Source organism: Delphinapterus leucas, chromosome 20 (genome assembly GCF_059928025.1).
Source record: "Delphinapterus leucas isolate spDelLeu-1000000601 "Yukka" chromosome 20, BTC_Dleu_Yukka2, whole genome shotgun sequence".
Lineage (NCBI taxonomy): Eukaryota > Metazoa > Chordata > Mammalia > Artiodactyla > Monodontidae > Delphinapterus > Delphinapterus leucas.
Genome location: NC_143148.1, coordinates 12,882,319 through 12,903,607, shown reverse-complemented (window position 1 = coordinate 12,903,607; position 21,289 = coordinate 12,882,319). Strand labels below are relative to the sequence as shown.

Sequence of the window (21,289 nt, the reverse complement as noted above, 5' to 3'; positions counted from 1 at the left end):
GGGTCCATTTCTGAATTTTCTAGGCTGTTCTTTTGGTCTATCCATTCATATGCTAATACCTCATTGTTGTAATTACAGAAGTTTTATAGTATGTATAACTCTCTGGTAGTGCCTCTCTATCATGGTCCTCTTTCTCAGAGTTTTCCTAGCTGTTCTTATTTATTCTTTCAAATAAGTTTTTATAGTCAACTTTTCTAATTCTAGATTAAAACCTGATGGTATTTTTAAGGGAGCTGCATTATATTTATAAATTAACTTTGAAAGAATTACTATCTTTGGGATTTTGCTGGTGGTGCAGTGGTTAAGAATCCGCCTGCCAATGCAGGGGGCACGGATTCAACCCCTGGTCCCGGAAGATCCCACATGCCGCAGAGCAACCAAGCCCGTGCACCACAACTACTGAGCCCACGTGCTGCAACTACTGAAGACCGTGTGCCTAGAGCCCGTGCAACAAGAGAAGCCACCACAATGAGAAGCCCATGCACCGCAACAAAGAGTAGCCCCTGCTCACCGCAACTAGAGAAAGCCTGTGTGCAGCAACGATACAGCCAAAAATAAATAAATGCAGCCAAAAATAAATAAATAAAATTTAAAAAAAGAATTACTATATTTATTATGTGAGACTTCTATCCAAACACACTGCCCTTCCATTTGTTCATGTTTACTTTTGTGTCCTTCATGAGTATTTATAGTTTTCCTCATATAAGTTTTACACATTTCTTAAGTTTCTGCCTGGGTATTTTATTATCATTACTATTTGCTCTTGTGAATAGGGTGTGCTCTTCTATTACCTCTTCTAACTGGATACTGCTGAAGGCCGTTGATTTCTGTACATTAATTGTATGTCATGTTACTTAACTAAATTTTCCTATTTGTGGTTGCTCTTTGCTGATTCTTTTATAACCATATAATCATCAAATAGAGATAGTTTCCAGTTCTTATGCCTCTAATTAGTGTTGGCTAATGGCTCCAGCGTAAAGTTAAAGGGACTGAAGATAGAGTGCACCCTAATCAGAATACTATCTCCCTCCCTCTGTGACAGGAGACTGGCTCTATCAATTAACCCCATTCTCTAAATCTCTGCTTCTGCACATCATCTTATAATGATGATCAAACTTCTTTAAAATACATATGCACATGCACACACACACACACACACACACACACACACACACACACCTTTCTAACAACTCCTTCTGCCCTAACTACAGCCCTCTTACTCCCCTTTCCATCAGAGTCAAGTTTCTTGAAAGAGCTATGTATACTCTCTGGCTCAACTTTCTATATTCTTCCACTTTCTACATTCATTCTTTCTACATTCTTCAGCCCCTACAGTCTAGTTTCCACCCCTACCATTGCACTGAGTTTATGCCAGCCTAGGTTACCAGTAATCATTGTAATTATATCCAGAGAACATTTTCCTGCTCTGGTGTGATCTCTCACAAGCACCTCTTTTATGAATTTTCTCCTTCTGTTGGCTTCTCTGACAGCACATACTTATGTACACACACATACACACACACACACACACACACACACACCTGGTTTGCATCTAACCGCTCAGGCTGGAACTTTCAAGCTCCTAATCCTTTGTCACTTCTCATCTTCGAGCCTCTGTCATTGCTGCCTCTTCTTACCTTCCATACTCTTCCTAAGCCGTCTCGAGGAGCCTTCTCTCCTTTCCTGACTTCAGATACCACCATAAGGTGAGTCATACCCTATAATGGTTTTAATGACCTTCTGCTTTTGTTATATTTCTTATTGTAAATAAGGTCCCACACAGAAGTTATCAATATTCATTATTTACCACCATATAATGGCTGAGATGTAAAAACTAAGTTGATGGTGCTAGGCCAATATAAGTACAGCGATAAGAAACATGGCACAGTAGTTCTTGATAACACGGGTGCAAGTTCAGGAGAAAAATCCATGATTCTACACCAAGTGAGGATTTTGAAAATTTTAAGAACAGTTCTCCTTTGAGTTCCAGATGGTGTGTCTAATTGTCTAGTTGATAGCTGTTGGATGTCTCAAAGGCACCTCAAACTTAGTATATCCCAAACCTCATTGTCTCCCTCCACCTGCCCAGGTCCTCTTCTTATTCTGAATCTCAGTGAATGATGCCACCACCGGCACCAGTTCTCCAAGCCAGAAACCCAAGAGTAATTTTCCTGTTTAATTTTTTAAATTAATATACAGTAGAATTGACATATATGGATGTCTGTTACCACTACCACAATCAAGATACAGAACAGTTTCACCATTCCCCAAACCTCCCTCATGCTGTCCTTTTTCTTTTTTTTAATTTTATTTATTTATTTTTGGCTGCATTGGGTCTTCATTGCTGCGCGCGTGTGGGCTTTCTCTAGTTGCAGCAATCGGGGGCTACTCTGCGTTGCGGTGCACAGGCTTCTCACTGAGGTGGCTTCTCTTGTTGCAGAGCACGGGCTCTAGGCGCACGGGTTTCAGTAGTTGTGGCTCGCGGGCTCTAGAGCAGAGGTTCGGTAGTTGTGGCACACGGGCTTAGCTGCTCTGCAGCATGTGGGATCTTCCCGGACCAGGGCTTGAACCCGTGTCCCCTGCATTGGCAGGCGGATTCTTAACCACTGCGCCACCAGGGAAGCCCCATGCTGTCCTTTTGTAGTCCCACCCGTGCTCTCCCCATAACCCCAGGCAACCACTGAGTATGTTCTCTGTTCCTACAGTTCTTTTTCAAGAATGTCTTATAAATGGAATGAGACATTAAGTAACTTCCAGTTCCATATATCCATTTGACTCTGGGACATTCCCACATAAATGTTTCATGGGTACCTTAACCCAACATCATAACCCTCCTTCCAAATCTGCTTCTCCCCCTGTATCTTCTCAGTGAACAATACGCCCTCATCCAGTAGCCCAAGCTTGGTTCTTCTCCCTTCCTTTCATCCCCACTTCTAATGAGTCACTTAGTCTTATTACTTATACTTCCTTTACATCTCTCAAATTCATCGATTTATTTCCAAGTCATTGTGGATACTTATGACTATGATTTTTGATATTATATAATGGAAATGTTTCAACATTTTTGGAAATCTGAATAACTCAGTAAACCAGTATTTTCCAGATATGTGATGCGTGATGTTATTAAAAAATGAATAGGTAAAGGATCTGTTCAAGATAGGTAAAAGAGCTATTCAAAATGCAAGACAGACCAACAGATTTTTAAAAGTTTGTTGATATGGTTTCAGACTGCACATTGCAACTAACCTTTAAGAAACTACCATTTGTAAAGTTTTGCTGTAGTGTTAAAAATAAAGAAGATGCACGTTTATCTAGAGAGACTATGAAATATACCCCTATATTGTAACTGCTCCAGACTTTCCTCATATACTTCAACCAAAACAACATTTCACAACACATTGAATGCAGAAGCAGTTATCAGAATCCAGTCGTTTTCTATTAAGTGGGACATTAAAGATATTTGAAAAACTCAAAACAATGTCAGTCTTCTCAACAGACTCTCTTGTGTGTGTTTGCTTATGGCTCTCATTAAGATTGATTAAGCCTACTATACATAATTTCTCACTGATTACAACTAAAAGCTCTGGCCAGAATAGATAAAGCAACTACCTGAGGACCCTGAAAAGTAACTGAGGGCAGGCATATTGGGGAGGGAAGTCAAAATTCGAAAAATTACTGATATGGTAGTGAAGTTTCTGTGGGTTTTTTCCCCCTCCTATATCTCCCTACTTTAACCAGATGGTGATCCAAATCCCAGATCTGGGAGGCAAACGAAGGCAGAAAAATTTTAAGAAATTCTCTTTTCAGTCAGAGGACAGGAAAGGATCACCTATAAGCAGAAAGTGTATGTGTGGGGGGCAGGGAGATGTTGGGGAAGCCAACAGAGAAATTAAATTTTAAAAATTCAAACTGAGAAGAAGACAAAAAGGGGGAAAGATAAGAACAAAACACAGAGGGAACAAACAGAAAACAAATAATAAAATGATAGACCTAAGTCCAATTTATCAATAAATACATTACACTTAAATGAACTAAGCATACCAATTAAAAGGCAGAGATTGTCAGGTTAGGTTAAAACTATATGCTGGGACTTCCCTGGTGTCACATTGGTTAAGAAGCCTCTTGCCAATGCAGGGGACACAGGTTCTATCCCTGGTCTGAGAAGATCCCACATGCTGCAGAGCAACTAAGCCCGTGCGCCACAACTACTGAGCCTGCACTCTAGAGCCTATGAGCCACAACTACTGAGCCCACACGCCGCAACTACTGAAGCCCGCGTGCTCTAGGGCCCATGTGTCGCAACTACTGAGCCCATGTGCTGCAACTACTGAAGCCTGTGCACCTAGAGCCTGTGCTCCACAACAAAAGAAGCCACCACAATGAGAAGCCCAAGCACCGCAATGAAGAGTAACCCCCGCTTGCCACAACTAGAGAAAGCCCACATGTAGCAATGAAGACCCCATGCAGCCTTAATTAATTATTTTAAAAAAGAAATGCACCTCTTTTTTTAAAAAAAAAAAGAATAATCTTAAAAAAAAAACTATATGCTGTCTGACTTTATAGTGACTTCAGCATCATGGCAGCATGACACTCCTTTGTGTCTCCCCTTCAATCTACAACCAGTGAAACATCCATAACTCAACAAAGGTGCCTCATCCCAACACATCAGGATGTCAGAGAATTCCTCACATCTGTACATCTAAAGGTGGGTGGATTGGAACACATAGAGGAGGCAGAACAGGGGGAACAGCAGAGGTAGTTTGTGACCTGACCCCTGGAACCTGGCCATGGTGGCTGATCTTGCAGAGAACCCAGTAGCATCAGGAAGACAGTGTACATGACACCAGCCTCCCGGCTGTGGCAATGCTGCTGGCCACAGGGAACCACACAGCAGCAGCAGCAGGGCCTGTGACCCTGTCCATCAGGGTCCAGCTACAAAGGGACCCACAACTCCAGCCCTGCCCTGTCTGCAGCAGCAGAGCCCACCAACCTGAAAGCCTGGTCATGACAGAGATGCCTGCCACCCTGGCTCCCCCTTGGCTCCCCGCTTTGACAGAACCAGGACACCCCAAACATGGTGGAGGCGTGCACCATCCCAGTGCCCCAGGTGGTGATGCCACATTGGCGGCATCAAGGCACCAAGCAGCTACACTGAGGGCACCAAGGGACCCCTCTGACAGAGGCAGTGGAGAGTGGAAAGTACTCCTTCTCAAATATGTATAACCGGGGGTAGCTCTGGTAAGAGAACCCAAAACCTTTGCTATAGCGCCACCTACTGGAAAACACAAGAAAGGCCTCTTATTGCTAATGAATCCTTAGCCTCAAGTTCAAGGGGGAAAAAAAAGCTTTACCTGAGGAAGAAGGTTGTTCACTACTCCAAATGCTCCAGCTAAGGAACAACTTATCAGGCACCTTGAAGAACCATGGTAACACGGTATCACAAAAAGACAATGGCAATTCTCCAGAAACCAAACTTAAAGTCACAGAATATTGTGATCTAATTGACAGAGAATTCAAAATACCTGTCATGAAGAAACTCAGTGAGCTGCAAGAAAACTCAAAAAGGCAGCTCAATGAACTCAGGAATAAAAATAATGAACAGAAGGAATACTTTACTAAAGAGATTGAAACTTAAAAAAAATAACCAAACAGGCTAGACCTGAAGAACTCGATAAATGAGATGAAGAACCTTTAGAAAGCATTGGAAATAGGGCAGACCACATGGAAGAGAGCTCGAAGATAGAAATCTAGAAATGATACAGGTAGAAGAGGAGAGATAATTAAGATATTTAACGGATTACTCAGTTTTTCTGGGTCTCTCCCATGTATACATGTTATTAAAATTTGATTTTCTCCTGTTAATCTATCCCATGTCAATTTAATTCTTAGAGCAGCCAGAAGAACCAAGAAGGATAGAGGGACATTAATTCCTCCCCAGTAGTTGATGACAAGGATGGAATGAAACTTTACTGGCTGGACACTACTCGCCCTAAGGCTACTACAGTTAAGAGATCCTGGGACACCTGACAAAAGCAGGCAAAAGGTAAGAATTCTTACCATGTCAGTCAGTCTCCCAGATCTCTGCCTGCAGCATCTGTAGAAACCAAGAGTCGTGAGAATTTTCCTCTATTTTTTTTTTTTGAGGATTTTCCTCATTTTTAAAAACTAGATTCACAGGAGAAAATATTTGTAGATCTAGCTCCTTGGACTCTGTGACTCTTGGTTTGAAGTTTGGTAGAATATTCCTGGTTTGTGGATCCTTTTCCTCCCAAAGATGGTCATTGTTTTTCTTTGTCTGTCTTTTGTGTCCTCTGTCATAAGGAGGAAAACCACTGGCCAGATTAGGTTTTCCTTTCTTTTTGATATATGTCCTGAGAAACTCACTCATTGACCAGTGAGAATATTCTTTCTGATCTCCTCCATCTGGAAGGTGCACGTACCAACACATATTTGGCAGTCAGTTGAATAGACTGGGATTCCAAGCTGAGTGTTCTTTGTTCAACTGGGTCAGCTCTCAGAGGAGTTTGTCATGAGGGTCTCAGTCCATAAGGGGCCTTTGTCATCTCAACCTTTGTTGTTTCTACTTGTACAATGAAGGTCTTTGAGTTCTTAGACTATTTTTGGGAGTGAACTTTCTGGATCTTGTGAGGGCTGCATCCTTTGCACTCTCTTGTGGGGCTGTCTCTTGTGTTTTATTTGTTTGAGTTACTATTAAGATCCTACTCGTCAATGGCCAGATGATGGCCATTCGAATTGGAAAATTTTCAAAACTGGTAAAGTTTTAGAGAGTTCTTATCCTCAACAATTGTACCTATTTTAATTGGTATGCAGAAGCCCCAAGACTTCAAAATTCCAAAATAGCTTGATGGAAGGATTTGCTGTAGAAGGCTAATGAATGATTAAAGATATAAATAGTACCTAAAACAAAGGACTGTAAGACTGACATAGCTCCCCTCTATCCTCCTTTATTTGAGTACTAATTCTAGTAACCCTCTGACTGAATTGAAGAGACTATTAAAAAGGTTACCTTTAATTTGTGGTTGCCAAGGTGGAGGGGGGGGGAGGGAGAGGGATGGACTGGGAATTTGGGGTTGGTAGATGCAAACGATTATATTTAGAATGGATAAACAACAAGGTCCTACTGTATAGCACAGGGAACTATATCCAACCTCCTGGGATAAACCATAATAGAAAATAATATTTTTAAAAAGAATGCATACATGGATAAAACTGAGTCTCTTTGCTGTGCAGCAGAGATTGGCACAATACTGTAAATCAACTATACTTCAATTTTAAAAGAACTACTAAAAAAAAAAGTTACCTTTAGAAATGGGACCACCTGAGGCTGTAGGTGATCTTCAGGTCAAAGGCCAAACTGAGGGCCATAGTTAAAGAATTTCTTAAGTGCAAAGAAAACAAAAAATAAAATGGCAGTACTAGGTCCTCATTTATCAATAATCACCCGAAATGTAAATGGATTTAATTCACGAATCAAAAGACATAGAATAGGTGGATGGATTAAAAATTAAAACAACTATATGCTGCCTCCAGGAGACCCACATCAGTTCTAAAGACAAACAGGCTCAAAGTGAAGGGATGGAAAATGATGCTCCAAGTAAATGGAAGCCAAAAGAAAGCAGATGTAGCCACACTCATCAGACAAAATAGACTTCAAGCCAGAAAAGGTAACAAGAGAAAAGATGGATATTATATATTGATAAAGGGGAAAAAGCATCAAGAAGACTTAACAGTTATTAATATATATGTACCTAACATAAGAGCACCAAAATATATAAAGCAATTATTAACAGATCTAAAGGGAGAAATTGACAGCAACGTGATAATAGTAGGGGACTTAACAGCCCGCTTACATCAGTGGATAGATCATTCAGACAGAAAGTCAACAAGGAAACAGTGGCCTTAAATGAAACATGAGACCAAATGGATTTGACAGATTTGTAGAGACCATTCCATCCAAATGCAGCAGGATACTAATTTTTCTCAAGTGTACATGGAACACTCTTAAGGATAGATCATATGTTGGGCCACAAAACAAGCCTCAGTAAATTTAAGAAGATTGAAATCGTATCAAGCATCTTTCCCAACCACAATGGTATGAAACTAGAGGTCAACTACAAGAAGAAAGCTGGAAAAATCACAAATATGTGGAGACTAAACAACATGATACTGAACAAGGGGTCAATGGAGACATCAAAGGAGAAATGGAGAAATACCTGAAGACAAATGAAAATGAAAATATGAGATACCAAAATCTACAGGATGCAGCAAAGCAGTACTAAGAGAAAAGTTTATAGCAATACAGGCCCATCTCAAGAAATAAGAAAAATCTCAAATAAACAATCTAACTCTATACCTAAAGGAACTAGAAAAAGAAGAAGAAACAAAGCCTAAAGTCAGTAGAAGGAAGGAAATAATAAAAATCAGAGCAAAATAAATGAAATAAGGACAAAAAGACAATAGAAAAGATCAATGAAATTGCTGGTTCTTTGAAAAGATGTTAGAAATTGACAAACCTTTAGTTAGACGCACTAAGAAAAAAAGAGAGAAGACTGATAAATAAAAACAGGAAAAAAAGGAGAAATAACAATGGAAACCACAGAAATACAAAGGATTATAAGAAAATATCATGAACAGTTATACACCAACAGATTGGACTACTTAGAAGAAATGGATAAATTCTTAGAATCATACAACCTTCCAAGACTGAATCATGAAGAAATAGAAAACATGAATAGATCGATCACTAGCAAGGAGATGAAACAGTAATCAAAAACCTCCCCAAAACAAAAGTCCAGGACCAGATGGTTTCACTGGTGAATTCAACCAAATATTTAAAGAAGATTTAATATCTATCCTTCTCAAACTCTTCCAAAAAAATCAAAGATAAGGGAATGCTTCTTAACTCATTTTATGAGTCAACATCTCCCTCATACCAAATACAGACAAGGACAATACAAAAAAAAGAAAATCATAGGCCAATATCTCTGATTAACATGGATGCAAAAATTCCCAACAAAATATTAGCAAACTGAATACAACATTATACATTAAAAGGATCGTACAACATGATCAAGTGAGATTTATTTTAGGGAGGCAAGGATGGTTCAACATCAGCAAATCAATCAATGTGATATACCATATTAACAAAATGAAAGATAAATATATGATCATCTCAGTAGATACAGGAAAAAATTTGACAAAATTCACCCACTTATGATAAAAACTATCAATAAAATGGGTATAGAGAAAGCATACCTCAACAGAATAAAGGCCATATATGACAAATCCACAACTAATATCATACTTAAGGGTGAAAAACTGAAAACTATGCCTCCTAAGATCAGGAACAAGACAAGGATGCCCACTCTCATCACTCTTATTCAACACAGTACTGGAAGTCTAACCAACGCAATTAGGCAAGAAAAAGAAATAAAAGGCACCCAAACTGGTAAGAAAGAAGTAAAACTGTCACTACTCACGGAAGACATGATTTTATATATGGAAAACCATAAATACACCCAAAAAAACTATTAGAAATAATAAACAAATATAGTAAACTTGCAGGGTACAGAATCGATATACAAAAAACCTGCTTAATTTCTATACATTAACAATGAGCTAGCAGACAGCTAATATCTAAAATATATAAAGAACTCATACAACTCAAACAACAAAAAAACAATCAATTAAGAAATGGACACAGATTGGTTCAAGATACTGGAGTAGAAGGACGTGTGCTCACTCCCTCTTGCGAGAGCACTGGAATCACAACTAACTGCTGAACAATCATCAACAGGAAGACACTGGAACTCACCAAAAAAGATACCCCACATCCAAAGGAAAAGGAGAAGCCGCAATGAGACGGTAGGAGGGGCGCAATCCCAATAAAATCAAATCCCATAACCGCTGGGTGGGTGACTCACAAACTGGAGAACAATTATACCACAGAAGTTCACCCACTGGAGTGAAGGTTCTGAGCCCCACATCAGGCTTCCCAACCTGGGGGTCTGGCATTGGGAGGAGGAATTCCCAGAGAATCAGACTTTGAAGGCTAGCAGGATTTGATTGCAGGACTTTGACAGGACTGGGCGAACCAGAGACTCCACTCTTGGAGGGCACACACAAAGTGCTGTGCACATCAGGACCCAGGGGAAAGTGCAGTGACCCCACAAGAGACCAAACCAGACCTACCTGCTAGTGTTGGAGGGTCTCCTGCAGAGGCGGTGGCTCAGAGTGGGGACAAGGACACGGGCAGCAGAAGTTCTGGGAAGTACTTCTTGGCATGAGCCATCCCGGAGTCCACCATTAGCCCCACCAAAGAGCCTGCAGCCTCCAGTGCTGGGTCATCTCAGGCCACACAACCAACAGGGAGGGAACTCAGCCCCACCCATCAGCAGAAAAGCAGATTAAAGTTTTACTGAGATCTGTCCACCAGAGGAACACCCAGCTCTACCCACCACCAGTCCCTCCCATCAGGAAGCCTGCACAAGCCTCTTACATAGCCTCATCCACCAGAGGGTAGACAGCAGAAGCAAGAAGAACTACAACCCTGCAGCCTGTGGAACAAAAACCACATTCACAGAAAGATAAGACAAAATGAAAAGGCAGAGGACTATGTACCAGATCAAAGAACAAGACAAAACCCCACAAAAACAATTAAATGAAGTGGAGATAGGCAACCTTCCAGAAAAAGAATTCAGAATAATGATAGTGAAGATGATCCAGGACCTCAGAAAAAGAATGGAGGCAAAGATTGAGAAGATGTAAGAAATGTTTAACAAAGACTGAGAAGAACAAACACCTAGAATAATTAAAGAACAAACAAACAGAGATGAACAATACAATAACTGAAATGAAAAACACACTAGAAGGAGTCAATAGCAGAATAACTGATGCAGAAGGATGGATAAGTGACCTGGAAAACAGAATGGTGGAATTCACTGCCACGGAACAGAATAAAGAAAGAAAAGAAATGAAGACAGCTTAAGAGGCCTCTGGGACAACATTAAATGCACCAACATTCGCATTATAGGGGTCCCAGAAGGAGAAGAGAGAGAGAAAGGACCCGAGAACATATTTGAAGAGATTATGGTTGAAAACTTCCCTAACATGGGAAAGGAAATAGCCATCCAAGTCCAGGAAGTGCAGAGAATCCCAGGCAGGATAAACCCAAGGAGAAACACGCCAAGACACATAATAATCAAATTGACAAAAATTAAAGACAAAGAAAAATTACTAAAAGCAACAGTGGAAAAAAAAGACAAATAACATACAAGGGAACTCCCATAAGGTTAACAGCTGATTTCTCAGCAGAAACCCTACAAGCCAGAAGGGAGTGGTACAATACATTTAAAGTGATGAAAGGGAAGAAACTACAACCAAGATTACTCTACCCGGCAAGGATCTCATTCAGATTCGATGGAGAAATCAAAAGCTTTACAGATAAGCAAAAGCTAAGAGAATTCAGCACCACCAAACCAGCTCTACAACAAATGCTAAAGGAACTTCTCTAAGTGGGAAACACAAGAGAAGGAAAGGACCTACAAAAAAAAAAAAAAAACCAGAACAGTTAAGAAAATGCTAATAGGAACATACATATCGATAATTATCTTAAATGTGAATGGATTAAATGCTCCAACCAAAAGACACAGGCTCGCTGAATGGATACAAAAACAAGACCCATCTATATGCTGTCTACAAGAGACCCACTTCAGACCTAGGGATACATACAGACTGAAAGTGAGGGGATGGAAAAAGATATTCCATCCAAATGGAAATCAAAAGAAAGCTGGAGTAGCAATGCTCATATCAGACAAAATAGACTTTAAAATAAAGAACGTTACAAGAGAGAGGGAAGGACACTACATGATGATCAAGGGATCAACCCAAGAAGACGATATAACAATTACAAATATATATGCACCCAACCTAGGAGCACTTCAATACATAAGGCAAACGCTAACAGCTATAAAAGAGGAAATCGACAGTAACACAATAATAGTGGGGGACTTTAACACCTCACTTACACCAATGGACAGATCATCCAGACAGAAAATTAACAAGGAAACACAAGCTTTAAATGACACAACAGACCAGATAGATTTAAATGATATTTATAGGACATTCCATCTGAAAACAGCAGATTACACTTTCTTCTCAAGTGCACATGGAATATTCTCCAGGATAGGTCACATCTTGGGTCACAAATCAAGCCTCAGTAAATTTAAGAAAATTGAAATCATAACAAGCATCTTTTCTGACCACAACATTATGAGATTAAAAATAAATTAAAGGGCAAAAAAAGTAAAAAACACAAACACATGGAGGCTAAACAATACATTATTAAATAACCAAGAAAGAAGAAATCAAAGAGGAAGTCAAAAAATACCTAGAGACAAACGACAACGAAAATACAATGATCCAAAACCTAGGGGATGCAGCAAAAGCAGTTCTAAGAGGGAAGTTTATAGCAATACAATACTACCTCAAGAACCAAGAAAAATCTCAACTAAACAATCTAACCTTACACCTAAAGGAACTAGAGAAAGAAGAACAAAGAAAACCCAAAGTTAGTAGAAGGAAAGAAATCATAAAGATCAGAGCAGAAATAAATGAAATAGAAACAAAGAAAACAATAGCAAAGATCAATAAAGCTAAAAGCTGGTTCTTTGAGAAGATAAACAAAATTGATAAACCTTTAGCTAGACTCATCAAGGAAAAGAGGGAGAGGACTCAAATCAATAAAATTAGAAATGAAAAAGAAGAAGTTACAATGGACATGACAGAAATACAAAGCATCATAAGAGACTACTACAAGCAACTCTATGCCAATAAAATGGACAATCTGGAAGAAATGGACAAATTCTTAGAAAGGTATAACTTCCAAGACTGAACCAGGAAGAAATAGAAAATATAAACAGATCAATCACAAGTAATGAAATTGAAACTGTGATTAAAAATCTTCCAACAAACAAACATCCAGGACCAGATGGCTTCACAGATGAATTCTATCAAACATTTAGAGAAGAGTTAACATCCATCCTTCTTAAACCCATCCAAAAAATTGCATAGGAAGGAACACTCCCAAACTCATTGTACGAGGCCACCATCACCCTGATACCAAAACCAGACACAGATACTACAAAAAAAGAAAATTACAGACCAATATCACTGATGAATATAGATTCAAAAATCCTCAATAAAATACTACCAAACAGAATCCAACAGCACATTAAAAGGTTCTTACACCATGATCAAGTAGGATTTATTCCAGGGGTGCAAGGATTCTTCAATACAAGCAAATCAATCAATGTGAGACACCATATTTACAAACTGAAGAATAAAAATCATATGATCATCTCAATAGATGCAGAAAAAGCTTTTGACAAAATTCAACACCCATTTATGATAAAAACTCTCTAGAAAGTGGGCATAGAGGGATCTACCTCAACATAATAAAGGCCATATATGACAAACCCACAGCAAACATCATTCTCAATGGTGAATAACTGAAGGCATTTGCTCTAAGATCAGGAACAAGACAAGGATGTCCACTCTCACCACTATAATTCAACATAGTTTTGGAAGTTCTAGCCATGGCAATCAGAGAAGAAAAAGAAATAAAAGGAATACATATTGGAAAATAAGAAGTAAAACTGTCACTGTTTGCAGATGACATGATACTACACATAGATAATCCTAAAGATGCCATCAGAAAACTACTAGAGCTAATCAATGAATTTGGTAAAGTTGCACGATACAAAATTAATGCACAGAAATACACTGCATTCTTATACACTAACAACGAAAGATCAGAAAGAGAAATTAAGGAAACAATCCCATTCACCATTGCAACAAAAAGAATAAAATCCTAGGAATAAACCTACCTAAGGAGGTAAAAATCTCTACTCAGAAAACTATAAGACACTGATGAAAGAAATCAAAGATGACACAAACAGATGGAGAGATATACCATGTTCTTGGACTGGAAGAATCAATATTGTGAAAATGACTATACTACCCAAAGCAATGTACAGATTCAATGCAATCCCTATCAAATTACCAATGGCATTTTTTACAGAACTAGAACAAAAAATCTTAAAATTTGTATGGAGACACAAAAGACCCCGAATAGCCAAAGCAATCTTGAGGGAAAAAAACAGAGCTGGAGGAATCAGACTCCCTGACTTCAGACTATACTACCAAGCTACAGGAATCAAGACAATATGGTACTGGCACAAAAACAGAAATATAGATCAATGGGACAGGACAGAAAGCCCAGAGACAAACCCATGCACCTATGGTCAATTAATCTATGACAAGGGAGACAAGGATATACAATGGAGAAAAGACAGTCTCTTCAATAAATGGTGCTGGGAAAACTGGACAGCTACATGTAAAAGAATGAAATTAGAACACTCCTTAACACCATACACGAAAATAAACTCAAAATGGATTAAAGACCTACATATAAGACAGGACACTATAAAACTCTTAGAAGAAAATATAGGAAGAACACTCTTAAACATAAATCACAGCAAGATCTTTTTTGACCCACCTCCTAGAGTAATGGAAATAAAAATAAACAAATGGGACCTAATGAAACTTAAAAGCTTTTGCACGGCAAAGGAAACTATAAACAAGACGAAAAGACAACCCTCAGAATGGGAGAAAATATTTGCAAACGAATCAACGGACAAAGGATTAATCTCCAAAATATATAAACAGTTCATGCAGCTCAATATTAAAGAAACAGGGCTTCCCTGGTGGCGCAGTGGTTGAGAGTCCGCCTGCCGATGCAGGGGACATGGGTTCGTGCCCCGATCCGGGAAGATCCTGCATGCCGCGGAGCAGCTGGGCCCGTGAGCCATGGCCACTGAGCCTGCGCGTCCAGAGCCTGTGCTCCACAACGGGAGAGGCCACAACAGTGAGAGGCCCGAGTACCGCAAAAAAAAAAAAAAAAAAGAAAGAAAGAAAGAAAAGAAATAGAATATTAAAGAAACAAACAACCCAATCAAAAAATGGGCAGAAGACCTAAATAGACATTTCTCCAAAGAAGACATACGGATGGCCAAGAGGCACATGAAAAGCTGCTCAACATCACTAATTATTAGAGAAATGCAAATCAAAACTACAGTGAGGTATCACCTCACACTGGTTATAATGGGCATCATCAGAAAATTTACAAACAACAAATGCTGGAGAGGGTGTAGAGAAAAGGGAACCCTCTTGCACTGTTGGTGGGAATGTAAATAGATACAGCCACTATGGAGAACAGTATGTAGGTTCCTTAAAAAAACTAAAAATAGAACTACCATATGACCCAGTGATCCCACTACTGGGCATATACCCTGAGAAAACCATAATTCAAAAAGACACATGCATCCCAATGTTCATTGCAGCACTATTTAAAATAGCCAGGTCATGGAAGCAACCTAAATGCCCATCGACAGACAAATGGATAAAGAAGATGCGGTACATATATACAATGGAATATTACTCAGCCATAAAAAGGAATGAAATTGGGTCATTTGTAGAGACGTGGATGGACCTAGAGACTGTCATACAGAGTGAAGTAAGTCAGAAAGAGAAAAACAAATATCATATATTAACGCATATATGTGGAATCTAGAAAAATGGTACAGGTGAATCGGTTTTCAAGGCAAAAATAGAGAAATAGAGAACAAACGTATGGAAACCAAAAAAGGGGAAAGCGGGGTGGGTTGGGGGGGGATGAATTGGGAGATTGGGATTGACATATATACACTAATATGTATAAAATAGATAACTAATAAGAACCTGCTGTTTAAAAAATAAATAAAATTTTAAAAAAAACAGAAATGGACAGAGAAGCTGAATAGACACTTTCCCAAAGAAGACATACAGATGGCCAGCAGGCACATGAAAATATGTTCAACATCACTAATTATTAGGAAAATGTAAGTCAAAACCACAATGAGATATCATCTCATGCCCATTAGATTGGCTATTATCAAAAAGACAAGAAATAAAAAGTGTTGGGGAGGATGTAGAAAAAAGAGAACCCTCACACACTGTTGGTGGGAATGTAAATCGGGGTGCCCCTATGGAAAACAGCATGGAGATTCCTCAAGAGATTAAGAATAGAACTACCATATGATCCAGCTATTCCACTTCTGGGTATTTATCTGAAGAAAAGGAAAACACTAATTCAAAAAGATATATGTACCCCATGTTTATCAAAGCATTATTTACAGTAGCCAAGATATATAAAAAACCTAACTGCACATTGATGGATTAATGGATAAAGAAGACGTGGTATATATATACAATAGAATACTACTCAGCCATAAAAAAATGAAATCTTACCATTTGTGAGAACATGGATGGGCCCTGATGTTATTATGCTCAGTGAAATAAGTCAGATGGAGAAAGACAAATACTGTGTGATTTCACTTGTGGAATATAAAAACAAAACAAAAATACATGAACAAACCAAATCAAACAAAACAAACACATTGATACAGAGAACAGAGTAGTGGTTACCCGAGGGGAAAAAGGGTGGTGGGAGGGCTAAATGGGTAAAGGGGGTCAACTGTATGGCGACAGATGGAAACTAAATTTTTGTTGGTGAATACAAAAGTTGAAATATTATATTGTATACATGAAACTTTATGATATAAACCAATAAACTATATTAAAATTTTTTAAATTAAAAAACTATAAGCTGTCTACAAGTAAAAGTATGGAAAAAGATATGCCACTCTAACTCTAATCAAAAGAAAGCAAGAGTCATCCTATTAATATCAGACAAAGTAGATTTCAGAACAAGAAAAATTACCACGGACATCATATAATGATACAAAAATAAATTCACCAAGAAGATTTAATAATCCTAAATGTGCATGCACCTAACAACCGAGCTTCAAAACATCAAGCAAAAAACTGATAGAACTGAAAGAAGAACTAGACAAATCCACAATTATAGTTGGAAATTTCAACACCTTTGTCTCAACAATCAATAGTACAAGTAGACAGGAGATAAGCAAGAATAGAGAGGATTTGAACAATACTGTCACGCAACTTGACCTAATTGATATTCCAAAACATTACACCCAAGAATAGCAGAAAACACATTCTTTTCAAGTGCACTTAGAATATTCACACCAAGATAGACCATATCCTGGGTCATTAAAAAAAACACCTTAACAAATGTAAAATAATTCAAATTATGCAAAATTATATACACATCAAAGTATACACATCACACATACACACAAATTATACACATCAAAGTATATCCTCTGACCACAGTGTAACTGAAACAGAAATCAGTATTAGAAAGATATCTAGGATATTCTCAAATATTTAGAAATTAATCACACACTTCTAAACAATCCCTGAGTCAAAGAGGAAGACTTAAGAGGAAATAGAAAATATTTTTAACTGAATGGAAAGGGAAACATATAAAAATTTGTGGATGCAATTAAAGAAGTTTTTAGAGGTAAATTTATAGCAGTAAACACATATATTATAAAAGAAGTTCTCAAATCGAACTCTCTACATTAAGATCCTAGAAAAAGAAGAGTAGATGAAACCCAAAGCACTGAAGGAAAAAAAAATAGAGCAGAAATCAATGAAATTGAAGAGGGAAAAATAGTAGAGAAAAATCAATAAAACTAAAAAGTGGCGCTTTGATAGGTTAATACAATTGATAAACCTCTACCTAAACTGACCAGAGAGAGAGAGAGAGAAAGAGAGAGAGGACAAAAATTACCTATATTAAGAATGAAAGAGGAGGGACTTCCCTGGTGGTCCAGTGGTAAAGAATCCGCCTTACAATGCAGGGGATTGCAGGTAAATCCCTGGTCAGGGAACTAAGATCCCACAAGCCGCAGGGCAACTAAGCCCGCGGGCCACAGCTACTGAGCTCGCACGCCTCAACTAGAGTCTATGTGCCACAAGCTACAGAGCCCGTACACTCTGGAGCCTGCACGCCACAACTAGAGAAGAGAAAACCTGCATGCCACAACGAAAGATCCCACATGCCTCAACGAAGATTCCACATGCCGCAACTAAGACCCAATGCAGCCAAAAATAAATAAATGAATAACACGTATGCCACCGTTAAATGAAAACTAGTTTAAAAAAAAAAGAATGAAAGAGGAGATGTTACTACAGAACCTATAGGCATTAAAAGGATAATTAGATAATACTGCAAAAAACTCAATGCTCATAAATTTGACAACTGACATGAAATGGACCAATTCCTTGAAATACGCTAACTACCAAAACTCATCAAAGATGAAAATGATAACCTGAGAGCTCCTATAAGTATCAATATTAAAGAAATTGAATTTATAGTTAAATATCTTTCAAAAATAAATCTCCAGGCCCATGGTTTTACTGGAGAATTCTATCAAATATTTAAAGAAGAAATAACGTGAATTCTAAAAAATCTCTTCCAGAAAATAGAAGAGGAAGAAACGCTTTCCAACTCATTTTATGAGACCAGCATTACCTTGCTACCAGAAACCGGAAAAAGACATTACAAAGAAAGAAAATTACAAATCAATATCCCCCATGAACTTAGACACAAAAATCCCTAACAAAATATTAGTGAATCGAATCCAACAATATATATAAAAAGAATAAATTTAAAAGGATATCATATAAAAAGGCCAAGTAGGGTTTATTCTGGAAATACAAAGATTGTTCAACATTCAAAAAGCAATCAATGGGGCTTCCCTGGTGGCGCAGTGGTTGAGAGTCCGCCTGCCGATGCAGGGGACACAGGTTCGTGCCCCGGTCCAGGAAGATCCCACATGCCGCGGAGCGGCTAGGCCCGTGAGCCATGGCCGCTGAGCCTGTGCATCCGGAGCCTGTGCTCCACAACGGGAGAGGCCACAACAGTGAGAGGCCCACGTACCGCAAAAAAAAAACAAAAAAAAGCAATCAATGAAATTCATCATATTAACAGGCTAGAGAATAAACACTGCATGGTCATCTCAATAGATACAGAAAAAACATTTGACAAAATTGAACATCCATTCATGGTAAAAAACAAACAAACAAACAAAAAACTTCAGCAAACTAGGAATAGAAACGTCCTTAACCTGCTAAAGGACATCTGGACAGATATTTAATGTTAGAAGGTCAGAATGCTTTCTATGTAATTTTGGGAACAAGAAAAGAATGTTTGCTTTACCATTCTTATTCAATACTGTATTGAGAGTCCTGGCTGGTGCAAGAAGGCAGGAAAAAATAAATAAATATACACATTGAAAAGGAAGAAATAATATTACTCAGCCATTAAAAGGAAGAAAATTGTGCCATTTGCCGAGACGTGGATGGACCTAGAGACTGTCATACAGAGTGAAGTAAGTCAGAAAGAGAAAAATAAATATCATATATTAACGCATATATGTGGAATCTAGAAAAATAGTACAGATGAACCTATTTGCAAAGCAGAAATAGAGACACACACATAGAGAACAAATGTATGGACACCAAGAGGGGAAAGAGGGGGGTGGGATAAACTGGGAGACTGGGATTGACATATATACACTAATATGTATAAAATAGATAACGAATGAGAACCTACTGTATAGCAGAGTGGAAAAAAAAGAAGGTACAATCTGTTTGTAGGACATATATTAAGTTAACCTTAAAAATGCATTCCAATATACAGTAGGTGCAGACAAATACTGTTTGATTCCACTTATATATACGAGGTACCTAGGATAGTTAAATTCGTAGAGTCAGAAAGTACATTGGTAGATGCCAGGGACCCCCCTCGAGGGGGAGGGGGAATGGGGAGTTAGTGTTCCTATCTTTTTTTTTTATGTGGACCATTTTTTTTTTTTGTCTTTATTGAATTTGTTACAATATTGCTTCTGTTTTATGTTCTGGTGTTTTAGCCCTGAGGCATGTGGGATCTTAGCTCCCTGACCAGGGGTCAAACCCACACCCCCTGCATTGGAAGGCGAAGTCTTAACCACTGGACCACGTGGGAAGTCCAGGGGAATTACTGTTGAATGGGGACAAAGTTTCAGTTTAGGAAGGTGAAAAAGTCGGGAGATGGATGATGATGAGAGTTGCACAACAATGTGAATGTACCTGGTGCCACTGAACTGTACAGTTAAATATGGCTAAAATCGTGTTTTATATTATGTGACTTCTACCACAATAAAACTATATTTTAAAAAAGAAAAGGAAGAAATAAAACAATCTCTGGACTTCCCTGGTGGTGCAGTAGTTAAGAATCTGCCTGCCAGATTTTGACAGATCAAGAGGAAATACACCCAAACAGCACCCCCCACACCTGGGCCTGATTTAGACAATGAGATTATGGACTTTGAACAGATACTATGATGGGATAAGGCTCTTGGGGACCTTGGGAGGGGGGATGTATTTTGTATGTGGTAGAGACATGATAATTGGTGGTCAGAGGGCAGACTGTGCTGGACAGGTGACCCTCATGATGCTCCTGGTTTTCACACTCTTGTGTAACCACCTCCCTTTGAGTGTGGTATAGCCTGTGGCTTGTTACCAACCAATAAAATATGGCAAAGGGGATGGATGTTCATGATTACACATATGTGATGATATGATTATGTTAGTTAAAGTTACTTAAAGGCACAGCAGTACCTGTTTTTCCTCTTTCCCTTGCTCTCTTTGAGGAAGCAAGCAGCCGTGTTGGGGAACCCCATGTGACGAGGAACTATAGGCAGCCTCTGAGAGCTGAGGGTGGCCTCTGGCCAATAGCCAGCAAGAAACGGAAGCCCTCAGTCCTGCATCCCCAACGAACTGAACTCTGCCAACAACTCGAGTGACCTTGGAGCAGATCCTTCCACAGCTAAGCCTCAGATGAGACCACAGCCCTGGCCCTTATTGCAGCCTTAAAAAACCTTAAACAGAGAACCCAGTTAAACTGTGTTCAGGCTCCTGACCTGCAGAAACCATAAGATGAGGAATGTTTTTGTTTTAAGCTGCTAAGTTTGTGACAATTTGTTACACAGCAATAGATGATTAATACAGCATTTGCCTGACCCTGATAGTGAGTGTTTCCTTAAATTTTGCGCCCTAAGTGCCCCCCGTTGCCTCACCCTGGTTCCAGCTCTGGTGTGAATTGTGGTTTAGGATGTGTGCAAACACAGTACCTGAATGAGCAGTGTCATTGGGCCATTCTTATCAATTTCCAGGATCTCTCCATTTTTCGTTCCCACCAGGATATGTCCATGTCCCAAAGTGATGGCACGAATTGAAGGGTTATCTTCCAAAAGCAAGC

General features: G+C 38.9%; 1 protein-coding gene across 1 annotated transcript in view; it reads right to left on the bottom strand.

The window, feature by feature from the left end:
* Positions 1–21,289, bottom strand: part of FCGBP (Fc gamma binding protein) — a 143,083-nt gene that overhangs the window by 55,275 nt on the left and 66,519 nt on the right. The window contains exon 9 of the mRNA XM_089902835.1: positions 1–21,289. This exon is cut by the window's left edge and continues 15,069 nt beyond it. The gene's annotated coding sequence lies outside the window, so the exon portion shown is untranslated.